Source organism: Callorhinus ursinus, unplaced genomic scaffold, assembly GCF_003265705.2.
Source record: "Callorhinus ursinus isolate GAN/ISIS: 27379988/994484 unplaced genomic scaffold, GSC_fseal_2.0 scaffold37, whole genome shotgun sequence".
NCBI classification, from domain to species: domain Eukaryota; kingdom Metazoa; phylum Chordata; class Mammalia; order Carnivora; family Otariidae; genus Callorhinus; species Callorhinus ursinus.
Genome location: NW_027397099.1, coordinates 776,930 through 801,490, shown reverse-complemented (window position 1 = coordinate 801,490; position 24,561 = coordinate 776,930). Strand labels below are relative to the sequence as shown.

Sequence of the window (24,561 nt, the reverse complement as noted above, 5' to 3'; positions counted from 1 at the left end):
TTTCTGGGACTCGAGGTTTTGCGTTTGGGGTCTGTTTAGCTCCCTAGCCTGGACCTGGGGCAGCTGCTTATCTCGGAAGAAAATAAAATCCACTGGGGCGGGGTGGGGGGGGTTGGATAACAACAGCTGTTGCCCGAGCCTAAGCGGCTACTGTTGGATTGACAGTTGGCTAGTGCTTTTGCGGGTTTCATTACATGGGTCCTTCAGGAAGAAACTTTCCAACTTTGCAGTAGGAAGAGGATCTGGAAGCTTTTGGAAAAGTGAATGGCAGCATTGTTTGTAATAGCGAAAAATTGGAAACACCTTTTCTCTAGGGTACATCCATGCCATGGAATACTATGCAGCAATTACAAACAAGGAAGTAGAACTGTGTGTACAATAGGGAACAGTGCTCAAGATATTTTGTTAAGGGGAAAAAAGTTGTAGAACCGTATATACAGGAAGCCACTCGTCAAAAATAATGTATATGGACACGTAGTATTGTAACAGTATGGGGACTGCTAGGGATGGGGATGGGCAAGGAGAACTTGAGTTTCATCGCTATTGTTTGAATTTTTCTTACAAATACATACTTTCTGAATCTACTGTGGTCAGTAGGGAGCCTGAGAGGCCTTGGCATCAGTCTCAAAGAAGATGAGGGACCCGGCTCAAACTCCGTGTAACAGCCAGTCACTTGGCTACTCTGTATCTCCTTGTCACCGCCTGTAAAACAGGTTAATAATAGTATCAAATGCCTGAGATTGTTGTGAGGATAACTTCTTGACTCCATGGTAAATGCTCAAAAAATATTGACCATTAATAGGATTATTTTTATTGTTGCCCTCCTCCTGTTGCCTCATTAAAGCAGGGTCTTTGGTTTGTCCATGATTGTATCCTCAGTCTCCAAACCAGTGCCTAGGACATTGTAGGTGCTTAAAACAATTTGTCAAATGAATGAATAACCAACGATTCCCTAGTCATCCCCCAACTACCTCACCTCCTCCCCCCAATCTCTCTCCTTCGCTTGGTCTTCTCCCCCTGGAGTCATTACCCCTCATCACTTGGCCCAGGTCTGACCCTCCCACTTCAGTGCCTTCTCTTTCCTCTCTGAACCCAGGAAGCCTCCAGGGAAGTGATGAGCTGCCTCCCCCTGCTGCTGTTCTCAGCAGTGCAGCTCCCCGCTCTGCAGTGGAGTGGAAGGCAGGGATGCCTACAACTGCCCCTCTGGCAGAGGCTCAAGGAAAACCGTGGAGCTCAGAGGCAAAGGGGTTCACCCCACTTCCTAGGATAGGCATACTGAGGTAGGGAGCTCCATAGTCACTCTAGTATTCCTTGGTCTGAGTAGCAAAGATACCTGCAAACACCCCCTCCAGCCAGTGGACGCCCAGGGGCACTGGCAGAGTTCTCCGACATTCTTCCCTATCGGGGACCTGGAGGCCACTGGCCCAGCTCAGTCCTGCCGAGATCCTGTTAAAAAGAACATTTTTAATAAGACGAAGCCCTCAGCACAATCTGTCAGCAATATACATTAACAACATGTAGCTTTCTGCTCTGTATATAGTCCCACTGTCTGGGGTAGATAGACCCATAAAAATAAAAGTTCTGATGCTATAATCTAGGACAGAGTATGGTGGTTAAATACAAAGGTGTGAAATCAGACAAATGCTCCTTAATTTCCATTACTTTCTTACTGTGTGAGCAAGACACTCAATCTCTCTGAGCCTCATTTTCTTCATCTGTAAGAATACAAGAGTATTTGCCTAATCAGTTTGTTGGGAGGATTATGTGCTAATGCACACAAAAGGGTTAGCACAGTGCCTGGCCAGATTAGGCATCCAATTTCCTTGAATGCTGCCGGAATGTGAGGGCCCAGATTTGGCTTCCTGGAGGAGGTGCAATCTGCAAGGCCCAAGATGAGATTTATGCCTGCTGCTGGTAGCAGGCAATAGCTCTGGGAGCCAGGACTACCCACAGGGATAGCTTAGGTTGGGTTCCCTAGATGCAGAGCCTGAGACAGGGATTCTTGTGCAAATGATTTATTAGGGCAGTGAGGGAAGCAGGATAGGGCAGGGGAAGAAACCAAGCAAAGATGTCTAGCCTCGGTCTGATCCTACAGTGAGCTCTGAGGCATAAAATGCAACACAAGTTTTATCTCTCTCAGAAGCAAGGGAGCTGGGCTTTGTATCCCACATCACTCATTCACAGGCTGTGGGCCACTGGGAGATGGGGAAAGGAGGAGCATAATTTTCCAGGTATGTCTGGATGAACACCTCATGTGGACTGAGGACAATTCTCCAGAGAAGGGTGAAACTGGGAGTCATTAGCTGCCAACACAACAACTGAGAAAAGTGGAAAATGGGTGCAACATTGCTGTAAAAGCGTATAACCCACAGCATTTACTACAGGAACAGTAGAGGAGACATGGGAACTACCTGGTTGAGGAAAATGGAGAGAGGATATTAAACTCTTCTGCTGGGTCTTCCAAGGAGAAAACAAAAAAGCTGTTATGGTTGTTAAAAATTATTTTGGGGGGGGGTGCCTGGGTGGGTCAGTTGGTTAAATGTCTGCCTTCAGCTCAGGTCATGATCTCTGGGTCCTGGGATTGAGCCCCACATTGCGCTTCCTGCTCAGTGGGGAGTCTGCTTCTCCCTCACCCACTCCCCCAGCTTGTGTTCCCTCTCTCTGTGTGTCTCTCTCTGTCAAATAAATAAATAAAATCTTTAAAAAAAAGATTTATTTATTTATTTGAGAGAGTATGCACACAAGTGGGGTGGCAGAGGCAGAGGGAGAGAGAGAATCTCAAGCAGTCTCTCCACTGAGCATGAGGCCAGCAGAGGGGCTCAATCTCACAACCCTGAGATCATGACCTGAGCCAAAATCAAGAGTCCAACGCTTAACCAACTGAGCCACCCAGGCACCCCGAGTGTTTTAATTTTTAAAATGTCCAATTCTTGATCTCAGCTCAGGTCTCACAGTCTTGAGTTCAAGCCCTGCATCAGGCTCAATGCAGGGTGTGGAGCCTACTTAAAAAAAAAAAAAAGGAAAAAATAAATAAAAATTAAAACAGAGACTTGATAGAATAAACAACGAACCCTGTCTGGAGAGATTTTAAGTGTACTTCATCATTAAGTGGACCCTCTTCCCCAAAGCCTGACCATTGCCATTAACAAATGTCTTGTGCAGTATTTTCCAAAGAGCGCTTCTGTAAGATGTTAACAAGTGTGGCTGCAGACGGGCTATAGAACCATTAAACAAAGGTAGACAGGCTTATTGTCTTCTCACAAATTTAAGAAACCAATATACTGGATAAACAAAGTATAGTATTTCTATGCAATGGAGTGGTATTCAGTCATAAAAGAATGAAATACGGACACATGCAATAACATGGGTGAGCCTTGTAAACATTATGCTAAGTGAAAGAAGTCAGACATGAATGACCATATTTTGTATGATTCCATTTATATGAAATATTTAGAAGAGTGAATCCATAGATACAGAACACAGTGGTTTCCAGGGGCTAGGGGGAGGGAGCGTGAGGCATGGTTGCTTAATGGATACAGGATTTTCTTTTGGGATAAAGAAAATGTTTTGGAACTAGATAGAAGTATTGGTTACAAAGTATTGTGAATGTACTAAATACACTGAATTGTATGCTATAAAGTGGTTAATTTCTGGGTGCCCCCTCCAAACAAAATTAAAATCAAAATACCAAAACGGTTAATTTTATGTTCTGTGAGTTTCACCTCAATTTAAAAAACAACAAGCTCAGTTGCTAATGGGGTGTCACCATTCTCAGGCCTTCTTGGTGGACAAAGGTGGGGAAAAAATACCTATACGCATGGAGAACTTTACACTAACATATAAAGCATTTCACACACAGGTTAGGGAATCCTTTTGTAGAGGAGCATCTCACAGGACCTGCACACCTTTGAGAAGGCTGATCCAGTGCATGGAACATTGGTAGGAAATGGTTCCCTTGAAATGAGTCCCCCAGGGCACTAAGGATGGGGCACAAATGGAAGGATGACTTCTATTTTAGTCAGCATCTTTCTTCTGCTGTTTTGTATGGCTTTTGAGAAACTGCTTCTCTGATCTGCACCTCAATTTACCCACCAGAACAATGGTCTCCATTGATATAACTGAAAGGACCGTAAAAAAAAAAAAAACTTTCTATTTTGGTAGTGCCTGGCTGGTTCAGTCAGTAGAGTGTGTGACTCTTGGTCTTGGGGTTGTGAGTTTGAGCCCCACGTCAGTTGTGGAGATTAAAATAGTCTTAAAAAAAAAACCTTGACATTTTTAATGATGTGTGCCAGAGTGCTTTGCTAGATCTCAATCTCTTAGAAGGTAGGGTCCAATTTTTCAATTTCAGAGTGCCCTCCACTGTGTCTTGCATATAAGCAATAGGTAGTACATATTATATATGAATGACCTTGGACGAGCCACATAACCTCCTTGAGCTGCCTGCCAATTCACTTCTGCCAGAGACTAAGAAATAATTTCATTAATTTAATCAATATTTCTTGAAGGTCTGTTTGGACCTACAAAAGCCAGTCCCCTGCTCTCTAATAGTTTCTTATCCACTGAGCTAATGATAATAAAAGACACCATCAGCTGAAATGTCTTCAATCTATTCATTTGATATTTAATTTAGATCATCAACATTTATTTATTTGTTTGTTTGTGAGAAAGTTGGGGGGTAGGGCACCTGGGTGGCTCAGTTGGTTAAGCAACTGCCTTCAGCTCAGGTCATGATCCTGGAGTCCCGTGATCGAGTCCCACATCAGGCTCCCTGCTCTGCGGGGAGTCTGCTTCTCCCTCTGACCCTCTTCCCTCTCGTGCTCTCTATCTCTCATTCTCTCTCTCTCAAATAAATAATAAAATAAAATCTTAAAAAAAAAAAAAAGAAAGTTGGGGGGTAGAGGGAGAGGGAGAGAGAATCTCAAACAAACTCCCCACTGAGGATGGAGCCAGACTTGGGGCTCCATCTCATGGCCCTGAGATCATGACCTGAGCTGAAACCAAGAGTCGGATGCTTAAGGGATTGAGCCACCAGTTGCTACAACATACAGATCGCTTTTTTTTTTTTTTAAGATTTTATTTATTTGACAGAGAGAAAGACAGCCAAAGAGGGAACACAAGCAGGGGGAGTGGGAGAGGGAGAAGCAGGCTTCCCGCGGAGCAGGGAGCCCAACACGGGGCTCGAACCCAGGACCCTGGGATCATGACCTGAGCCAAAGGCAGACGCTTAAGGACTGAGCCACCCAGGCGCCCCCATACAGATCACTTTTAATCTTTGCTCTTACAATGTTGTAACAAATATCCCTCTCTGTATGTAACTAAGAAAATGTGTAAATAGGATACTTTCTTACAAATTGTTAGGTCAAATGGTGTGTGCATGTGTAATTTGAAGATATTACCAAGTTACTCTTCTTACAGGCTGTACCAATTTCCAGTCACACTGACAGCATATATGAATCCTGTTCCCCACATTCTTGCCAAGATAGTTATCAAGCTTTTTGGTTTTTGCCAATCTGATAGGTGAGAAATGATATTTCGCTGTGGTTTTAATTTGCATTTATTTTATTAAAAGTGAAGCTCAGAAGGGCGCCTGGGTGGCTCAGTTGTTAAGCATCTGCCTTCGGCCCAGGTCTTGGTCCCAGGGCCCTGGGATCGAGCCCAGCATCTGGCTCCCTGCTCGGCGGGAAGTCTGCTTCTCCCTCTCCCACTCCCCCTGCTTGTGTTTCCTCTCTCGCTGTGTCTTTCTCTGTCAAATAAATAAATAAAATCTAAAAAAAAAAAAAAAAAAGAAGAGTGAAGCTCAGAAAATAATGGCTGGTGAGGATGTAGAGAAACGGAAACCCTTGTCACGGTTGTGGGAATGTAAAATGGTCCAGCCATTGTGGAAAATATTATGATCGTTCCTTGAAAAATTAAAAACAGAACTGTCATATGATACAGCAATTCTACTGCTGGGTATATATATAAAAGAATTGAAAGCGGGGACTTAAAGAGAGGTTTGTATACCCATGTTCATAGTGGCTTTGTTTACAATAGCCAAAAGATGGAAGCAACCCAAGTGTCAATTGACAAATAAATGGATAAAATGTGGAATATACAGACAATAGAATATTATTCTGCTTGAAAAAGGAAGGAAGTCCTGACACATGCTACAATGTGGATGAACATTGAGGACATTATGCTAAGTGAAACAAGCCAGACACAAAAGGACGAATAGTGTCCTCATGCTGATATGACTTCATAGTCGAATTTATAGAGATAGAAAGTAGAATGGTGGTTGTCAGGAACTGGGGGTGGGGGAGGAAAAATGTGAGGAGACATTGTTTAATGGGTACAGAACTTTTCAGTTTTGCAAGATGAAAAGAGCTCTGTGGATGGATGGTGGTGATGGTTGCACAACACTGTGAATGTACTTAAAGCCACTGAACTGTACACTTAAAAATAGTTAAGATGGTAAAATTCATGTTATGTGTATTTTACCACAATTTTTAGAAAACAGAAGCTCTGCATCTTTTCATATCAGAGCCATTGTGTTTCCTTTTTTTGTGAACTGTTTACATAATTTTCACATTTCTTATTGGTTTCTTGGTCCTCTTACTGATTTACAAAAGCACTTTATATTAGCTCTTCACCTTTTAATATAAATTGCAAAAATGTCTCCCATTTTTTATTAACTTGGTTTTTGATGGTGGTGGTTTTTAGCTAGCTATGAGGTAGAGATCTGACTGAAACATGTTTAAACCATTTTATTATGGAAAACTCCAAACACATGCAAAAGTGGAAAACAATGTTATAATGAACCCCAAGTAACCATCATCCCCCCCACTCCAACAATGATCAATCCAGTCAACCCCATTGTATCCATACCTCCACCCAAACCCGGATAATTTTGAAACAAACCCCAGATATCTTATCATTCTATAAATACGATTTCAGGATATATTATTAAATGAGGTCTCTTAAACAAAAAACTAACCATAACACCATCAGCACACTTAAAATTAATAACAATTACTTAATACCCAATGGTCAGTGTTCAAATTTCCCCTATTCTTTTTTTTTAAGATTTTATTTATTTATTTGAGAGAGAGAGAATGAGAGAGAGAGCACGAGAGGGAAGAGGGTCAGACGGAGAAGCAGACCCCCCGCCGAGCAGGGAGCCCAATGCGGGACTCCATCCAGGATCAGGACCTGAGCCAAAGGCAGTCGCTCAACCAACTGAGCCACCCAGGTGCCCCAAATTTCCCCTATTCTAAAACAACTTTTTTTTCAGTTTTATGAATAAACTCCATGCATTGTAATTGGATGACAGGGCTTTTAAAATTTACAGATTCTCTTCTATCTCTCTCTTTTTTTTAATTTTCAAGGTATTCATTGAAGAAACTGGGCCATTTGTTGATTATATCTTCCATGGTTTCAAATAACCTGGTCCTCTGATACCAGCATATTCTGTACATTGGTGTTGTCAGCTTTGGGGTGATTTCTCTCTTCAACACTACTTTCAGAGTATCATACTTCCATTGTCTTCAAATGAAGATGGTTGTCTTTGTTTTTCATGACACTGAGAGCCATTGGTGATTTTTACCTCGATCCATTAATTTATTCAGTGTTGGCTCAAGTTTTAGCAATTGGTTCTCCAATTGTCCCTGCATCATTATAGAGTAATTCGCCTTTTCTCCCACTTATTTGAGAATGTATCTTTGCTATATACCAATTTTCCCTTAGTATCTAAGCTTATTTCTATGAATATTTGAGTTTACTTCTAGACTGGCAGGTCTGTGTCATTGATCTATCATACCCTTTTAAGAGCAGACTTTATAATATGTTTAATATTTGAGAGGGCCAACACCCTTTACTAGTGTTAGTTTTTTTAAAAAAATTTCCTCACTTGTCTTGCTTGTTATTTTTCCAAATAATTTTTAAAAATCAGTTTATCAACTTCTCTCTCCCATCTCCCAAAAATGAACAAAAAAATGAACAAACAAACAAAAAAGCGCTCGTATTTGTACGGGAATCACATTAAATTTATAGATTAACTTGATTTATTTTTGATAGTCTTCCTGTCTAAGATCGTAGTATTTTTTCAATTTTTACAACAACTCTAAAAAATGAGCTCTTTTATTATTATTATTCCCATTTTACAGATGAAAGAACTGTGTAACTTGCTCTGCAGTCAAATGCTCTACCCCTGAGCTATACCCCCTGTGTAACTTGCTCTGGATCACACACAGGACTAGGGGTGGGAGCTGCCATTTAAGCTTCTGTCCCCCAAACAGAAACCCGAGGTGCAAGGGAGCCAGTTCCTCTCCCCTTTGCCCCTTGCTCCTTAGTAGCTGTCTGCCTCCAAAGCCCTGTGCTCTCATCTGCCATCTTCCAACTCCCAAATTCCTGTTCCACTTCCTCTCTTGCACTGGACAGTTCACCAGCAAAGCTAGGCTTTTCAATGAATGATTCAAATCCAAATGCTACACTGAGGCAGTTGGGGAGAACCTTCTGGAGGAAGGAAAACTCAAGGTAGACTACGGACAATCAGGCAGATTTTGGATTGATGGAGGGGATGGGAGGGCAGAACCAGCAAGGAGAAATGAGTGAACCAATCTGACATCTAATTGGAAGGTGGTAAGGGTGATGATGAGGGTTTCTGTTGGAGCTGAGGTAGAGAGAGAGTCTCTTTGTCCTGCCCATGAAAGGACATCTCAGTTCTCCCTGCATCATCTGCCAACAGAGATTGGGAGATAGATGTAAACTCAAAAAATTCCATGTACCTTCTTACATGTGAGGGAATGTTGTCATTGCACATGACTCAGGTGCAGAGGCTAAGCCCTTGTAGGAAGGGCCTGGCAGCTGGTTTTATGGGCAGAGCATGGGGTTGCATGTGGATTACTTAGCCTCCACTGGCCTGTGATGAGGACAAAAGAAACAGAAAAGCATTCCAGAGGTAACCTTAGTCAAGGTCCAATGCCTCTGGTGGCCACTTGGCTACTTGCCCAAGGACCTAGGAATAACACCCTTTTGGCCCTCAGTGGATGGGCGGAAGACTAGAATATGGGCCCTGAGGACTCAGTGTACCCAACCCCCTTTGTCAAAGATAAACAAAGCCAGACACTAAAGTGGTAATGCCAGATTTTAACCAGGAATATACTACTGCAATAAGGAAGAGGGTCCAATGTGAACCTAATTCAATTTCAATTTGTAGACGTGACTGGGCATTTTAAAGAGAGAATGAGGGAGTATGAAGGGAGGTAAGAGGGACGCGGTAGTCAGGGAAGTGAAAAATGACAAAGAGTTGGTCGGTGTAAATGCTTAGGCCAGCTGTGTCTGTTAGCTGGCAATTATCGAAGTTAGGATTCTATCCTCCCACAGAGACTGGGAGACAGAGGCCCTATCCTTTCTGATGATTACATTTCAAAGGAATGGCTTTCAGGTCCTTGGGAAAGGCACACCAGAGCTGCAGGAGATACATATACATGTCAAAGGGACAGGGGAAGGAGTCGCAGTTGCAAGCCCTTTGTAGTAAGCGGGTAAGTTGGAGTAGTCACCTATCTTCGGGTGTTGGCTAAAACAAACAATAAATCCTTTTGGCAGTCTTGAACTTTTTAAATTTTTTTATTGTTATGTTAATCACCATACATTACATCATTAGTTTTTGATGCAGTGTTCCATGATTCATTGTTTGTGCGTAACACCCAGTGGTCCATGCAGAACGTGCCCTCTTTAATACCCATCACCAGGCTAACCCATCCCCCCACCCCCCTCCCCTCTAGAACTCTCAGTTTGTTTTTCAGAGTCCATCGTCTCTCATGGTTCGTCTCCCCCTCCGACTTACTCCCCTTCATTCTTCCCCTCCTGCTATCTTCTTTTTTTTTCCTTAACATATATTGCATTGTTTCAGAGGTACAGATCTATGATTCAACAGTCTTACACATTTCACAGCGCTCACCGTAGCACATACCCTCCCCAATGTCTATCACCCAGCCACCCCATCCCTCCCACCCCCCACCACTCCAGCAACCCTCAGTTTGTTTCCTGAGATTAAGAATTCCTCATCTCAGTGAGGTCATATGATACATGTCTTTCTCTGATTGACTTATTTCGCTCACCATTAACACCCTCCAGTTCCATCCACGTCGTTGCAAACTGGCAGCCTTGAGCTTTATCTGGCCAGCACTTTAGAAGAGCTAGGGTCATCCGAGGGATGTGGCCTTTGAGCTGTTAGAAACTATGTTATTGTGTTTAAGTCTTTACTGTACCGGAAGGAGGATGAATGAAATCATTTGTGTTGAGGAGTGTAGTTTTTATAGGCCAAGATTGAGGCCTACTGGAGAAGAGAGCTCAGAGGAGCCTGGCTTAAGTTTGGTCAAGCAGTGAATCTTTATCACCTTACAGCTGGAAGAGTCTAGGATTGTGCCTGAGGGTGACGGTCACCAAGTGTTGTCTTCAGGGGCTTGTAGTTCCTAGAACAGCGGGACAGCAGGTGGTAAGGAGAGTCCACCTGAGAGGGCAGGAAGCCACCTTCCCACCTCTAACTACCCCAGGCTGTTTTATTTTTATTTATTTAATTAATTTTTAAAAAGAGTTTATTTATTTGAGAGACAGAAAATGAGCAGGGGGGAGAACAAGCTGACTCCCCACTGAGAAGGGAGTCCAACGTGGGGCTGAGATCATAACCAAGCCGAAGTCAGATGCTTAACCAACTGAGCCACCCAAGTGCCTCCCCAGCCTGTTTTAGGTCATAACCCACCCAGAGGCAGTGGGTTCTACTGAGCCCACTGGACTCCTGGTTTGAGAATACACCCCTTGGCTTACATCCATGGGGCGGGGGGCAAGGCTGGAGGGGGGCAGTTAGCACCAGAAAATCTTCCCAGCTTTAGAGAAAACACCAAGGGCTAAATCTGGAACACCTTTCAGTCAGATGGCCCACACCGTATTTTTCTTTACAGGATGAACTGATTTGTCTATTCATTACAATTAAAAAGAGCACTCCTGTGCTAAACTACACTAGGACCCTGCCTTACATGGCCAGGCTTTTCAGAAGCTAATATTCCACACCAGGCCTATCCTTGAAAGACAAAGCCAGAACTCTAGCAAACAAACAGCAACGGTAGCAGGTCTCAAAGCGGTTCCCCAGACCAGCAGCCAGCAGCCTCACCTGGGATGCTGTTAGAAATGCAAATTCCCAGGCACACTCTGGAGTTAGTGAAACAGAAACTGCAAGTGGGGAGCCAGCTTTATTTGAGCAAGCTTTCCAGAATCTGATACACGCCAAAGTTTGAGAACCACTGACCTACAGGCTTCCGCTCTGCCAGAGGAGATGAAGCTTGGAGGGTGAAAGTGCGGTCGATCCAGAGCTTCTCGAAGGGTTTGAGTTAGGTTTGGAAGCTGGGGAAGGTCCCTGATAAGAGAAGACATGGAAAAAAATATTTTAAACGTGTGCGCCTTACCCTAAACGGTAGGGAGGGAGCTAAGACCATCTGACAAAAGAGAGTGCGACTGGAACGAGGTGCTGCGGGAAACCCACAGTCATTCGGCTTCCTTTTCCCGGGTGGGGAAAACCCCACGCCCACGCAGCTCCTGGAGCCCCTTCTCCTCTCGCCTGAGCTCAACGGCCACACCACAGCTCCCCCGGCTTCCAGAGCCTGGGCACGAAGCCAAGCTGGTCTCAGGTCATGGCTCTTTGGGAGCGCGAGTGGGAACTGTACCCGAGGCGCTGTTCGGGGGCCCGGAGGCTTCCCCTTCGGTCGGGCTCGGCCGCAGCTGGCCACAGCCGCGTCTGAGAGACATCTCTGTAGTGCGAACTGTAGTTCGCACCTCCCTGGAGGTCCAGGTATTCAACCCGAGCCAGGGACACCGCAGACCCCCACATCCTCTGTTTCAAACGCCGGGAGCCCAGCCTTCTGGGAATGGAGATTTCCCATCCCCCCCCCCACCTCCTGCGCGGTAGACCCCCCCGGCCCCCAATGAACTACAAAGTCCATAATCCCTAGGGCGCGCGCGCTGTCTTTCGGGAGTTGTAGTCCTGGGTGTGGGACACCTCAGCAGCCCAGCGCCGGCGGCACTCCATATCCCAGCATGCCCGCGCGCGTGCGGGTGGAGGAGGGTGGGGAGAGACGGAGAGGATGTGAATGGGGAGGGGGCAGTAGCCCCCTTCCCCCACCCTTTCCTTCTAGCCGGGCTGGGTGGGGGGAGGGGCCGGGCTGAGGCGGCGGCGGCGGCGGCGGCGGCGGCTCGCTCCCGGAGGGCAGAGCCGGCAAGGGCGGGACTGGCCCGCTGCGGGCGGACGAGGGAGCCGCGGAGCTAACGGGTCCGGACGCCGCCAGCGGCGGCAGCTTTCTGCACGGGCGGAGGCGGCGGCAGAAGCGGCGAGCATGGCCCGCGCGGCGCCCGGCGCTGACTGAGGTGCGCGGGCGGGATGAGGGCGGGCGGGATGCAGGGCGCCCCGGGCCCCTTGCTGCCTGAACCCCTTCCGCGCCGGCAGCTGGCTCGGCCCAGCGGCCCAGACCGGCCCGGTCCGCCCCGGCAACTTCCCCAGGGTCGGGGCTCTGGGTTCCCTCATGGGGGCGGGGGTCCGCCTGTCTTGGCCTCAATCTCCATCCCCGCCTTCTCCTTCTGCACTTCAAGCCGCTCCCAGCTCTTGAGGCGCGACTGTTCCACTCCTTGGTGGCAACCCCCAGCCCCAGCTCTGGGAAGCGCTCCCTGCCCCAGTCTGTACTTACTGTCCACTGGCTAGTTCGTACTTCCAACCCCTGCGCGCTCTTGGCCTCTGAGCTGTCTGGAGACCCCTGCCCGGCTCCCCTTGGCCACAGGCTGTCTTTGCACCATCAGCACCTCTCTCCTCTTTCCCCTACTTGGCACTGCCCCTTGGCCACCCCCGATGGCCCAGTTCTCTCTGATAAGACCTAATAGCTTGACCTTCTTCCCACTTGGAGAAACTGAGGCATGACATAAACCAGGAACTTGGCCAAGGCCATGCCCCAGTCCTTTGAGGGCTGGTCTGAGCCCATGCCTTGGAATGGAAGTCATTTTTTTCCTTCAGTCATTCCACTGTAAAGGACCGAACTTCCCAAGCCCCCTGCTGCATCTCTGGGCAGAGCTCACTTTAGGTTCCCCTTTAGCTTTCTATCACTTCTGTTAACCCCCTCCTCCTTCCCATAGCCCACTTCTGGCCCTCTCTACCTGTAAAGAGTCACCCACCCATTGCTTCTTTGCTCAAGTTGGCCTTTCAATTTCTATTTCTTGCTAACTGCATCCATCTCCCATCTTGTCTCTTGCTTTACAGCTGCGTAAAGCACTGAAGAACAGAGTCTAAGGTACTGGGGCGACAGGGGGAAGAGAAGTGCTGGTGGCAGAAAAGGAGTGGCAGCTTCTTCCAGCCAAAGCCTCCGAGGGGGCTTCAAGGCACTCTGGGGCCTCTGGGAAACAGTCATTCCTAGCCTGTAACTCACACTCCCATCTTGCTTTGGGGCAATTGTCTAGACGCTGGTTGGTCATTCCTTCCTCTTATTATGCCTGGTGAGGTCTGAAGTCCCTCTGAGAATGGAGGGAAACTCCTTCCTTGGTAGAGATGGTGGCAAAGAGGAGTCTGGGAGACCACACCCCTAAAACTTATCTTGATTCTGCTGCTAACTTTGGAAGGGGTTGCTGGTTCGAGGAAGGATGCCTGCTAGGTGCCCTGAGCACTTTGTGGAGGAAGGCACAGTGTCTGTAGGCGGTAGTCTCGAGTTTAGTCATGCTGTTCAGGATCTGAAGGGAAGAAGGGACCAGGGCTCAGAGAGGTGGCCCAGACTTGCCTAATTCAGGCTTTTGTTTTCTAGTCTTCCTTTGGCAAATTTACCTTTGGGTCACCCCTTTCCAGCCCAGTCCTCAGTTTCCCTGTGGGAATTTGGGGGAGGGAGGGAAGTCTGTGAGCCATTAGGAAGGCTCAAGAGGCTCTGGGAGTTTGCTGGGGTCCTGAATGAGCAATCTTGATCTGAACCAGATGGCTCACTGCTTCAGCACCCCTTCTTTGATCCCTCCCCCTTGGCTGTGAATAGGATGCCTTTAACCTTGTAACTTGAGATTAGAGTAAGGGAGGCCAGGGAGCCAACTGTCTGTGGGTTTATATCTGTATCTACACACTCGTGTGCAAGCTTGCCAGGGGCCTGTGGGAGTGACCCTGCCCAGGAATGCATTGTTGTGATGTGCTGTGGCATGTTCATGGCCCTCTAGGAACTTTATGAGCCCAAACTCCCGATAGGGCCAATTTCCAAGTCCCTAAAAACCACTGGGTGTGGCCTCATGGGAGCATACCCCACATGTCAAGCCTCTGGACCTGAGACATGCCTCTGGGTGAGGATCATTCCTCTTGAGAAAGCAACCTGTGGTTGAGGAGTCCAAAATAGCAGCATTGGGGATGGGTTTCTAGAACTGATGTTCTCTTTTCCCCAGTCATGGCAAGAGAAGGTCTGAGGGTTAGAGTCCGGGGAGAGGGGTGGAAAGTGATTCCTTTAACTTCTTTTATGTCACACCCTGCCTAGTGTATTTGTGTACTTGATTTGGGCCCCCATTAGACTGCGGAAGTTCTTCAAATGTGTCCTCATTTCTGGAAAGCATCACCTGGCTTGGTCCTTGGTGCACAGTGTTCAGCAAATGTTTGAGTTAAAGCAGAGGGTCATGCCATTAAAGGTTAAGGACAAAGTTCCTCATACTTGAGCAGGCATCAGAATCCCCTCAAGAGCTATTCAAGGCACAGATTGCTGGGCCCCACTCCCAGACTTTTCTGATTCAGTCAGTCTGGGTGGGGCCTAGAATTTGCAATTCTGCTCAGCTCCTCAGAGAGAACCTTTTGAAAACCACTGGTTTGGGCTCTTAACAGTGGATTGGGAGATTAATCCAGGCAGATAAAAGTCTTAAGAGGGACTTCTACCTTGCTCCACAACCCAGGCTTCTCTAGCAGCTGCACTGGATCGGCCTTTGCTTTTCATTCTCATGCTGCCCAGTGTTGATGAGGTTAATGGTAGGGGTGACTTGCGGTGCCTGAGCTCCTAGTCCCCCTGTAACCACATAGCAGACAGTACCCCATGGTTATTTGAAGGAAGGCCCCATGAAAACAGGAGGTTTAGGAACTAAGGCTTTGGAAAAGGGATGGCTGTATGGACATGGGGAAGCAGATACGGAACCACACCATCATTTGCCCTGACTCTGTCTCTCAGACTGAACAGGCTAGAGTATTTGCAAGGTGAAGTCCTGCCATGGCCGTGCCCTGGCCAGGATGCCTGGGAATCTCTGAAATTTAGAAAAGTGGGAGGAATCACTTCCATTGTGCTTTTACTTTGTGAAGCATTTTCTACCTGTTGTTTTTCAGTAGGTTTATATGGCAGATCCAGATCCAGGTGGGGTTACACAGCAAGCGCTAGGACTCCTGATTCCAGCCCTCCGATAGAGCATCTGTTAAACCAGCTACTAATAGCTGGAATAATGGCTGGTGTTAACCGTGTGCTCACTGCTAGCCAGGCACCAGGCTAGATGCCCTCACATTGTGAGATTGGCATTATTGTCACTACCTCAGAGATGAAATACTGAGACTTACAAAACTTAAGAGACTTGCCCAAACTCAGCAGCTAGTAAGTGGAGTATCTGGAATTCAGACTCCGGTCATTCTGATGGCACACTCCACATTCTTTGTCACTCGCCAACTGTTTTGCCCAGTAAACCTGTAATTGTCCCTTGGGTTGTCTGCCCCCAGAGCCTGGTCAATTTTACTGAACCTGAAACTATGCTGGGTTGCTGGGTGTTGTGGAGGGGATAAAGACCAAGTCACTGTCCTCTAGGAGGGGGTGAAGGCAGGTACCCCAGTGTCTAAAATGGAAGAAGGTAGAAGGGGCAGCTAGGGGCTTGTTGTTTTATTATTTTTTTAATTTTTTTAAAAGATTTTATTCATTCATTTCAAAGAGAGAGAATGAGAGAGAGCACGAGAGGGAAGAGGGTCAGAGGGAGAAGCAGACTCCCCGCTGAGCAGGGAGCCCGATGCAGGACTCGATCCCGGGACTCCAGGATCATGACCTGAGCCGAAGGCAGTCGCCTAACCAACTGAGCCACCCAGGCGCCCCCGGCTTGTTGTTTTAAAGGAAGCAGAAGCCATCCCCATAGAGGGTTCAGAAGAGGGGCAGGCAGAGCTTCAGCAGTGCCTGTGGACTGGAGAGGTGCCAGTGGGTGCTGAGGGAGGCCATCATGGCACTTTTAGGGAGTTTTCCCTTTTGGCTGGAACATAGGAAATGTATGTCAAAAAGTACTAAGAAAATCTTTGGTTACAAGCAACAGCTTGGCTGAGTTTGGCAGGAAAGGACTTCCTTAGATTGTGGGAACTCCCAGAATCAGAGAGATGACTCAACGCCCATGTCCCCTCCAGGGTCTCAGAGTGGGTACAGAAGGAACCAAAGGCCAGCCGACTTCAAGGTACCACTGTCGCCAGGATAAATCTGTTGCAGCCATGCTCAGTAATTTTGTCACCACAGCTTGGGGTGCACATCCCAAGGAGGAGATGTCTGGTTGACCCAGCCTAGCAGGGAGGGCTGGTGGCATGGTAGGCAATACCCCCAGAATGTATTGAAAAATTACAGTCCCCAGAAGAAGAGGAAATGGACACTGCAAGAGATCAGTCCAGAAAGCCATTCGACGACTTGAATTGGCAGGTGGCAGATGGAGCACTTCGTTCTGACAACTTCCTGAGCAGGCAAGGAGCAGACTGGCGGCAGGATATATATAGCTGGTCATAAGGGGACAAGAAAAGAAGGGAGGAAGGAAACGGAAAACTAGGTAGATAGGGTCCAGGTGAGACGTAGTGAAAGCTGGAATTTGGCAGCGAAATGGAAAAGAAGAGACTGATTCTAGAGAGATTGCGAAAGTAGCTGTCATTTTGCAGAACAGACACTTTTTGGCTGGGGTTTGACATTTCAGTGATGAGGTGATGGGTGATGAGGTTGGTCCCTTTAGCTGACATGGGGAAGTCAGGAAAAGGAAGAGTTTGCAGGAGAAGGTGATGCGCCCTGCTTTGGAGGAGCTGTACACAGGATGCTGACGGCACATCCGGAGCCTTGGTGAGATCATTACCCCTGACTCCACTCTTCCTGAGGTTTGGGGCCTCAGCCCTGAGGAGGTGGGGCCCCAAAGCCACAGGAGCCCTGCACATCCTGAAAGTAGCTGGGGCTTTGTGGCTGAGGCTGAGCACGCCTGCATCTCTTCTCTCTCCACCCATGAGCCTGGGGTGGACTTCTCCGTCCTTCCCCTTCCCTACTCTCCGTTTGCATGCCCCAGGTTCCCTACCCTGTGTTCTGCAAAGCTGAGCCCTTATCAACTAACAGGCCTCGCTCGCCTCTTGGGGACCTGGGTTTTCGGGTTTTCCTCCCTTTCTGCTCAGAACGCTTTTTAACAATAAGTCCTTGCTAACTATTAGGGCAGACATCTCCAAGTGACATTTCAGAAGGAGAGGGTCTGAACTTGCTATCTGGGGAGAGCAGGCTTTTCCTCCAGTGATGCTGTGCTCACCAGGGATGCCTGCGTGTGTCCCTACCCAGCCATTCTAGCGTACTTCTTGGTGCTGATTTATAAATCATTATTGTAATTACAACATATTGTCAGTGGAGACTTCATGTTGCCATTACAGATCTCCTTCTAAGGCTCCAGGGTATAGGCTGGGCTTCGGGCCACCCCAACTTGCTAGCTGAGAACCAGGGAAATTTTTTCTTACAGGAATGGGAGGGAGGGATCAGGGTCCTCTCTGGGGCCAGGGTGGGAGGAGCTGTGCCCGAGGGTATTTGATTCCCACAGATTCTCAGAAAAACAGTCATCTTCCTGGAGTGAAGAGGACTGTCCCTCAGTCCCAGCTATTGGCATTCAAATATATGTGGTCATTTGCCATCTATAAATGCAGTGTGTAGTACCATGTCTAATAAGGTGAACCAAGGAAAAGGGACATTTTGAGAAAAATGTAATTTTAATTTTGATATCAGTGCTAAATTTTTATTTGTGTATAGTAATATTAAAACAAAAAAATAGTTTTGATATCGAATGTTAAAAACGTCCTCAACCCAGCTTCTTCCTTCAGGGGCATGTGACTCTGCAAGTGAGGAAGCCCAGGGAGGGTAAGCAATTTACTGGCTGCTGAGGTGGGAAGAGAGCCAGAGCCTGTGAGTCTGCGGCCCTGAGGGGCTTTGTTCTCTGTCCCATAGTCCTCTGTTTTTCATCTCTTCCGGGGTTATCATCTTCCTGGGTTATCATCTTTGTCCATTAGGGTCTCTTTTCTCTCCTCTTCCTCCACAGGATCAGGGTAGGAAACATACCAGAGGGACACTGAAAGTAGTCCACTTCTGTGTGGTTAGGGGGCGAGGCCCTTCCTGCTCCCAAAAGAGCAGCATTGCAGGGCTTGAGAGAGAGCAGGGGACCCTGAGCTGTTGTGGCATGACCTAAGGACCCCAGAGAGCAGTCCTGGTCCCGCTCCGCCCTTTTTGGAATCCTTCAGCTGTCAAGTCCCAGCACCACGAGTAGGCAAGAACCTCCCAGCCTCGGCAGATCAGTAGCCTTCTGAAGAAGAAAATCAGCAACAAATGCAAATAGCTAATTGGTCTAGGGGGAGCTGCTCTGGTGAGGAAAAATCAACAAGTTATTTATTTGTATGGCTAAAGGGAATTTGGAGGGGTAGTGAAGAGGGGAAGATCAGAGGTGGCTGTAGGAAGAGGCACAGGTGAGGGGACAGGGGATGGGGTGGAGATGTCCCCTTCTCACTCCTATCACCCCACAACCTCACCCCCACTACCTCCTTCCTTTTTTTCAGGCTTTCTTTGGGTTGAAAGGGACATTAGTAGAACTTTGAATCTCCCCTGACTTGTAAATGGAGTTCCCTCCAACCCTCATTCCCACCCAAGTTCAGTTAAAGACAAAATACCAATCTTTTGATGCTGATGGTGAACTAGAACCAGAGGCAGGAGGAAATGAAAGTCTCTGTCGGCCTGTGCTGAGTCCTTTGTGCCAGTAAAACAGCCCAAGGGAATGAGACTGTATGGGCAAGGCAGGGGAAGGGAGAGAGCCCCTGAGCCCCTCCTGGTTCCTCTCTTTCTTGGGTTCTCTAGGGAGCCATACAAGTCTGGGGTTGCCAGGCTGTGAGGGAGTTTCCAGGGGTTGGCCTTCTCTCTGTTCTGTCCTTTCCCAGAGGGCTTGGTGTGTCCCCAGACCCGCAACTGCCTTTTCAGCCTCTGGCTTCCTGAGGCCCCTGGCATCACTTAGCAAGAGACCCTAGGTACCATAGGAGAGAATGAAGGGGGTGAGGAGAGGGATGGGGACCCTGTTCAGGCTCTTCCATTGGAGCGGAGTCCACGTCTTCCTTAGACAGGAAGATGCTGTGAAATGGGGAGCAGGGTAAACAGTTTACATCAAGAAGGTTCAGCCAAAGGCCAAAGTGGCGCTGTTCGATGGAAGAATTTTCTCAGTGCCTGAGGAGTAATTCACGCTTGACCTTAAAGCAGCAGTGGGCAAACTTGTAGGATGAATGGGAGTTTTAATCTCTCAAGTGTCATTTTCTATGCATAACAAGAAGATACTTACCCCACGTCCCTTCAAACCCGGGTGAGGTATTTTGAAGGGTGTCTTCTTCCACCTGAGCCATCTGTCCTAGTAATTCCTGCCCATCTGGGGTCTGTGGGCCTACCCTGCTCTTTACGCTGTGCAAAACAGGTTGCAGCACAGGCCAAGGTGGAGGCCTGGGCTGGCCGAGGAGCCCAGCGCCTCAGGGCAAGGCTATTTGGCTTTTCTAAAAGGGAGAGCAGATTATTTGGTGAGGGGGGCCCCCCTCGATGATTTCACAGCCCAGGGCCCAGTCTAGCTGTATGCATACAGGGCCCTTGCTGCCTTCGCTACCCACAGGGGTTTGATGCTCTGTGACCCAGGGCGAATCCCTGCCTCTCTCTAGGCCTCAGAGTCCTCCTCCAGGAATATTGAGTTGGAAGGCCTTCTCAGGGACTTGCTCCTAAGCCCCCATCTGGTAGACCCAACAGAGGAACACCATGTCCTGAATGAGGCAGTGGTGCTGGGGGCCCAGGATGCCACTATGTGGTCTTGACGTTTATGGGAATCGGTCTGACCTTTCTTCTAACCTGCTCAGATGCATTAAATAGCAGCCAGCTTGCTCGGGCGTCTCTGGAGAATTTGGGCTCTTGTAGCCAGGAGATCTGTGTCCCCCTCCCGCCCGGCCTCCCATTGTCCTTATGCTTACCTCCTCCTAATCTTTGCTCTGATTCTGTCCAGAGTTCAGGCAGAAAAACCCATCCGGTCTCTCATCACATTCCTCCCTTCCTACACTGGCCACCGGTTAGGCCCCCAGGTGACTGTTTATAGGGTTCCTGTTTCTTTCTGTTCCCAATTCCCTCCACCTGCTTATGCCCTGGGCTCTGCTCTAGCCAGGTTTCGTTTTGTTTTGTTTTTTCTCCCCCCCAAAGCCGGGGTGGGAGATGAGATCACAGGCTGATCACGGGAGGGGGCATATCAGTGGCATGGATCCAGGGCAAGTCTGCCAGGAGTTGAGAACACACCTGGAAGGGGGTGGGGGAAGACTTCATAGTAGAGCGAGGAGGGTGGTGAGGAAAAGGCCACACTCAGCAGGATGAAAGGCCTTATCTGAAAGGGCAGGGCATGACTAGGGACCTTGGGGAGACCGGTTTGGACAGAGCATAAGGTGTGTTGGGTAATTGCCAAAGAAGGAGGGGCAGGATGGAGGGGTCTGGCTGAGAAATGGGCCCCAAGACCCATTCTGGTGCAGGAAGGCAGAGGCTTTCCTGCAGGACTGTGCTGATCACAGAAGGATTGTGCATGCTGGAAGTGTGGGAGGGGTTGTTAATGACTATTTGTTCTCCACTGGCTGTGAGGCTGCCAAGGGTCAGTCTGATAAGAGGGAAGAGATAAACTCCTTGAGTTTTATACTCTCAACAGCTGCCTTCTCTCAGCCGGCCCCACAGATACTGACAGTATATTGTGGCACTGCTCTTGGTCTATCTCCTCCCCTTCCTGAAATACACAGTCCCTGGCTTCAGGCCAGCTGGGTTTCCCTTGCCTGGCCACCAGTTCCTGTTCCCATCTGTGGTCAGATGAGGCCTGCACTGGGGGAGGGGTCAGTCCTGGCAAGACCATGCCAATTCTGAGCCTGATCACAGGGTGGGAAGCCACCCCAGGTTGGGGTCAGGGCTCTGGGCTAAACAGTGACTCCCAGACCTGCCTGGTCCATTTTGGTCTCAGGATTACCTTGCCACCCACCCACCCAGGTCTGGGACCAGGAGGCATTTGGGGAGTCCTTTTTTTGCCCCAGAGCATTGGGAGGTTTGGCCATTTTGCTGGGAGGATTCAGAGACTGGGGTCTGATGGGATCTGATGGGATTTGCATTTGCAAAGATCACTTTGGCCTCCCTGTGGAGAAGGCATTGGAAAGGTCTCTAGTAGGTCTGGGGCTTTAGCAGTCCGGGGCCTACTGTAGGTGAAAGATGACAGATCTTGGATAGTGTGATGGTGACAGACACAGAGAAAAGTAGAAAGATGAGAGATCTAGGTGATAAAAATTAGGTGGACTTGGTACTAGGTTGGCCAGGGGAGGCTGGAGGAAGGAGGGGCTCATAGATGGCCTTCAGGTGTCAGGGTTGGATGGATGATGTCCCTTTCCCAGAAAATAGGAATACAGAAAGAGGAGAGGTTTGGGAGCTTAGAGCATGCATGAGTTTGGTTGGGGGCAGGTTGAGTTTTGAGGTTTTTTGGGGTCCTCTAAAGTATGTCTTCAAGGGGTAGCATCCAGAAATGAATAGTTGGGTCTGGGATTCAGGGTGATGTCTGGCATCATTTGAAACACCAGATGTGACTCTTAACAGATTGAGAAACAGGTTTGGAAGGGGATCCCCCAAAATCTATTGCCAGACAAGGAATGGAATCTAGGGTCCTGAATTCCCATTGTATCCCATGGTCAGGGTCATATTCTCTTTCCCTGGCTGATTCAGTTGGTTCAGGATCCTGGCCAGGCAGCAAAAAGCACAATACACTCCCCTGCTGAGTGTTCCCTGTGGTTGAGGGACTCTGGCAGTGGACAGTGCTGACCCCAGACCACCCAGGAAGACTATGCATGTCAGAGCCTCCCTCACCGTCTGCAAATCTGGGCAGAGTCCTTGGCTGGAGAAGGACTTGGGTCCTGGCCAGAACTGAACCACTGCTGGGAATCCCAGGACCACTTCTCTTTGTGTGGCCTCTGAGCTGGGTTGACCTATCAAGGATGGGGATTTTAGGGAAAGGTTCAGGGCAGTCATTCTATGTCAGATGGCAAGTTATACCGTAAGTGGCTTTAAAAAAATTTTTTTAATTTAAATTCAATTTAGTTAACATATTGTATTATTAGTTTCAGGGGTATAATTTCATGATTCATCAGTTGCAAAGAACACCCAGTGCTCATTGCATCAAGTGCCGTCCTTAATGCCTATCCCCCAGTTACCCCATTCCCCTCCACCCTGGCAACCTTCAGTTTGTTGTGGCTTTTAAAAAATTCCTTTAAATGAAATGGAAGCTGGCTATACATGTGTGCAAGATTGTATCAGTTGGACTTACTCGATTATAACAGCTAAAAATCCAACCCGAAGAGCCCATTGATAAAAGGGAATCCGTTGACTCATACCTAAGTGTATGGCTGGCTGCACGCCAAGAAGATGGGGGACTCAAACCACATCCCTCTCACGGTGATGCCACTCTCACTTCCCACATGGTAGTCCCCAGTGGCCTACTGGCAGGACCCAACCCTAGACCCAGTACTGTGACTGAGTTACATTTGCTGCTCTGGTTAGCCAGGCCTGGGTGACATGGCACAGAAATGGAAATTTGAAGAGAGGTGGCTCCCCAAAGGAAAACAGGCAGCAGGCTGTGCACGGTGTGTACTTGCACTCAGGGAGATCTTGCAGTAGTTCTGTGGCCTGACTTACATATCAGAAACACCACTGTAGACAAACTGATAAGGATTTCTTGCCATTTATTAATTTACCTTGTTATAAGCTAACTGCTGAAATGTAGGATGGAACTTAGAATCATTGAGTCATTCTATTTACAGAGCAGGAAGTAGAAGTTGAGAAATTTGCCCACTCTCCTCAAATCAGAAGGTAGAAGCACTGAGAAGAGAACCCAGGTCATCTGATGTGGGCAGGGTTCACACTTCCAGTGCGAAGTGGGTTTTTTTTTTTTTAAAGTGATTCCTAGCCCCTTTAGCTGCCCATCCACAAGGAGTGATTCATCCCTTGGTCATAGAGATGCAGGTCATAGAGATGACACAGGCAGGTTATGGCAAAGGGTCCCTTCTTCGTGGTGGCCCAGGTCCCTTCTTTGTGGTGGCCCAGGGCAATCTGCGTGGTGGATAGTGTTATGCAGGGGTCTGTCTGAGATGGGGGAGACACTGACTGTGGCTTCAAACTGGTCCCAGTAAACAGAAGAAGCACTGGCTCAACTCTGGCAGACTTCTGCCCTGGTGCTGCCTTCGTCCTCTTGGCTTTCCCAACGTCCACCCTCCTCCATATTGTTTCCTGGTAGAGCCTGGATAAGGATTTAGCTCTGAGGCTGTTGTACTTTCTGGTTTAGGTTGGGGTATTTCCTGTGGGGGAGAGTTGTGCCCCTCTGTCTTCTCCCTTGGAGGAGGATACCCAAGACAGCGGTGCCAGTTTCAGGTACAGGCAGAGAAATAGCACAATTTTGACTTCCTTTCCCATTGCCTCCAATTTGTGAGGGAACAGAGATTAGACCCAGCTTGGCAGAGCCAGGAATGAGGTGTTGTAGAAAGAGCTCTGGGCTTCGATGGCACGCCTGGGTGGCTCAGTCGGTTAAGCATCTGCCTTCGGCTCAGGTCATGATCCCAGGGTCCTGGGATCCAGTCCCACATCGGGCTCCTGGCTCAGCAGGGAGCCTGCTGCTTCTTCTGCCTGCCATTCCCCCTTCTTGTGCTCTCTCTCTCTCTCTTTGGCAAATGAATAAATAAAATCTTGGGGGGGAAATGGAAAGGAAAAGAAAGAGCTCTGGGCTTCGAGCCTCCGACTTAGAAAGAGGAGGCTTCAAGTTCAATCTGACACAGGCTTCTTGCCTTGCATGGCCTCTGATCAAGAAAGGGAAGGCTGTCCCCACGAGGGGCTTTGGGTATTTGAAAGCATGAATGATAGATTAACAAAATGCCAGTAGTCCTAGGAGCTTGAGGGCAATTCTCACCAAGTCCTCAGTGCTAAGAGAGTGAGATGGTGCTCTTTGGAGTTTGGGACAGAATTCCTCTTTCATTCTGACCATCTTCTCATACATCTTTCCTCTTGCCCTTCAGATATTTGCTGACAGCCAGTTAGTTCTTCTCTCCCAAACTGTCTGCTAGCCCACACTGGACGGTGTGCTCTGTCTGCCCCTCATGCTCATCTCCTGGAGGCCCCCTGGTCTGCCTGTTTCTGTCTGGGGCCGTGTTCTAAGTGCTCACCCAGCCTGGCTCAACCTCTGTGTTCCCTTGGCTTAGCCACAGTGTCTGCTGTCTGCTCTCCATGAGGCTGCCACGGGTCC

General features: G+C 48.2%; 1 protein-coding gene and 1 long non-coding RNA gene across 3 annotated transcripts in view; one reads left to right on the top strand and one right to left on the bottom strand.

Moving 5' to 3' along the window:
• Window positions 1-534: 534 nt before the first annotated feature.
• LOC141370524 (uncharacterized) lies at window positions 535-11,878 on the bottom strand. Its single transcript, XR_012374605.1, has 4 exons — window positions 11,806-11,878; window positions 11,282-11,389; window positions 1,334-1,446; window positions 535-702 (listed from the first exon to the last, which is right to left on the bottom strand). It is a non-coding gene; the product is annotated as an uncharacterized lncRNA (long non-coding RNA).
• A 250-nt stretch (window positions 11,879-12,128) lies between these two features.
• The window catches only part of ST3GAL2 (ST3 beta-galactoside alpha-2,3-sialyltransferase 2), a 49,366-nt gene continuing 36,933 nt past the window's right edge, over window positions 12,129-24,561 (top strand). Inside the window, exon 1 of one of the 2 annotated variants that reach the window (XM_025888876.2) lies at window positions 12,129-12,393. The gene's annotated coding sequence lies outside the window, so the exon portion shown is untranslated. Of the gene's footprint in view, window positions 12,394-18,022; window positions 18,159-24,561 lie in introns of those variants that run through there. The other variant, XM_073880033.1, reaches the window with a different exon arrangement.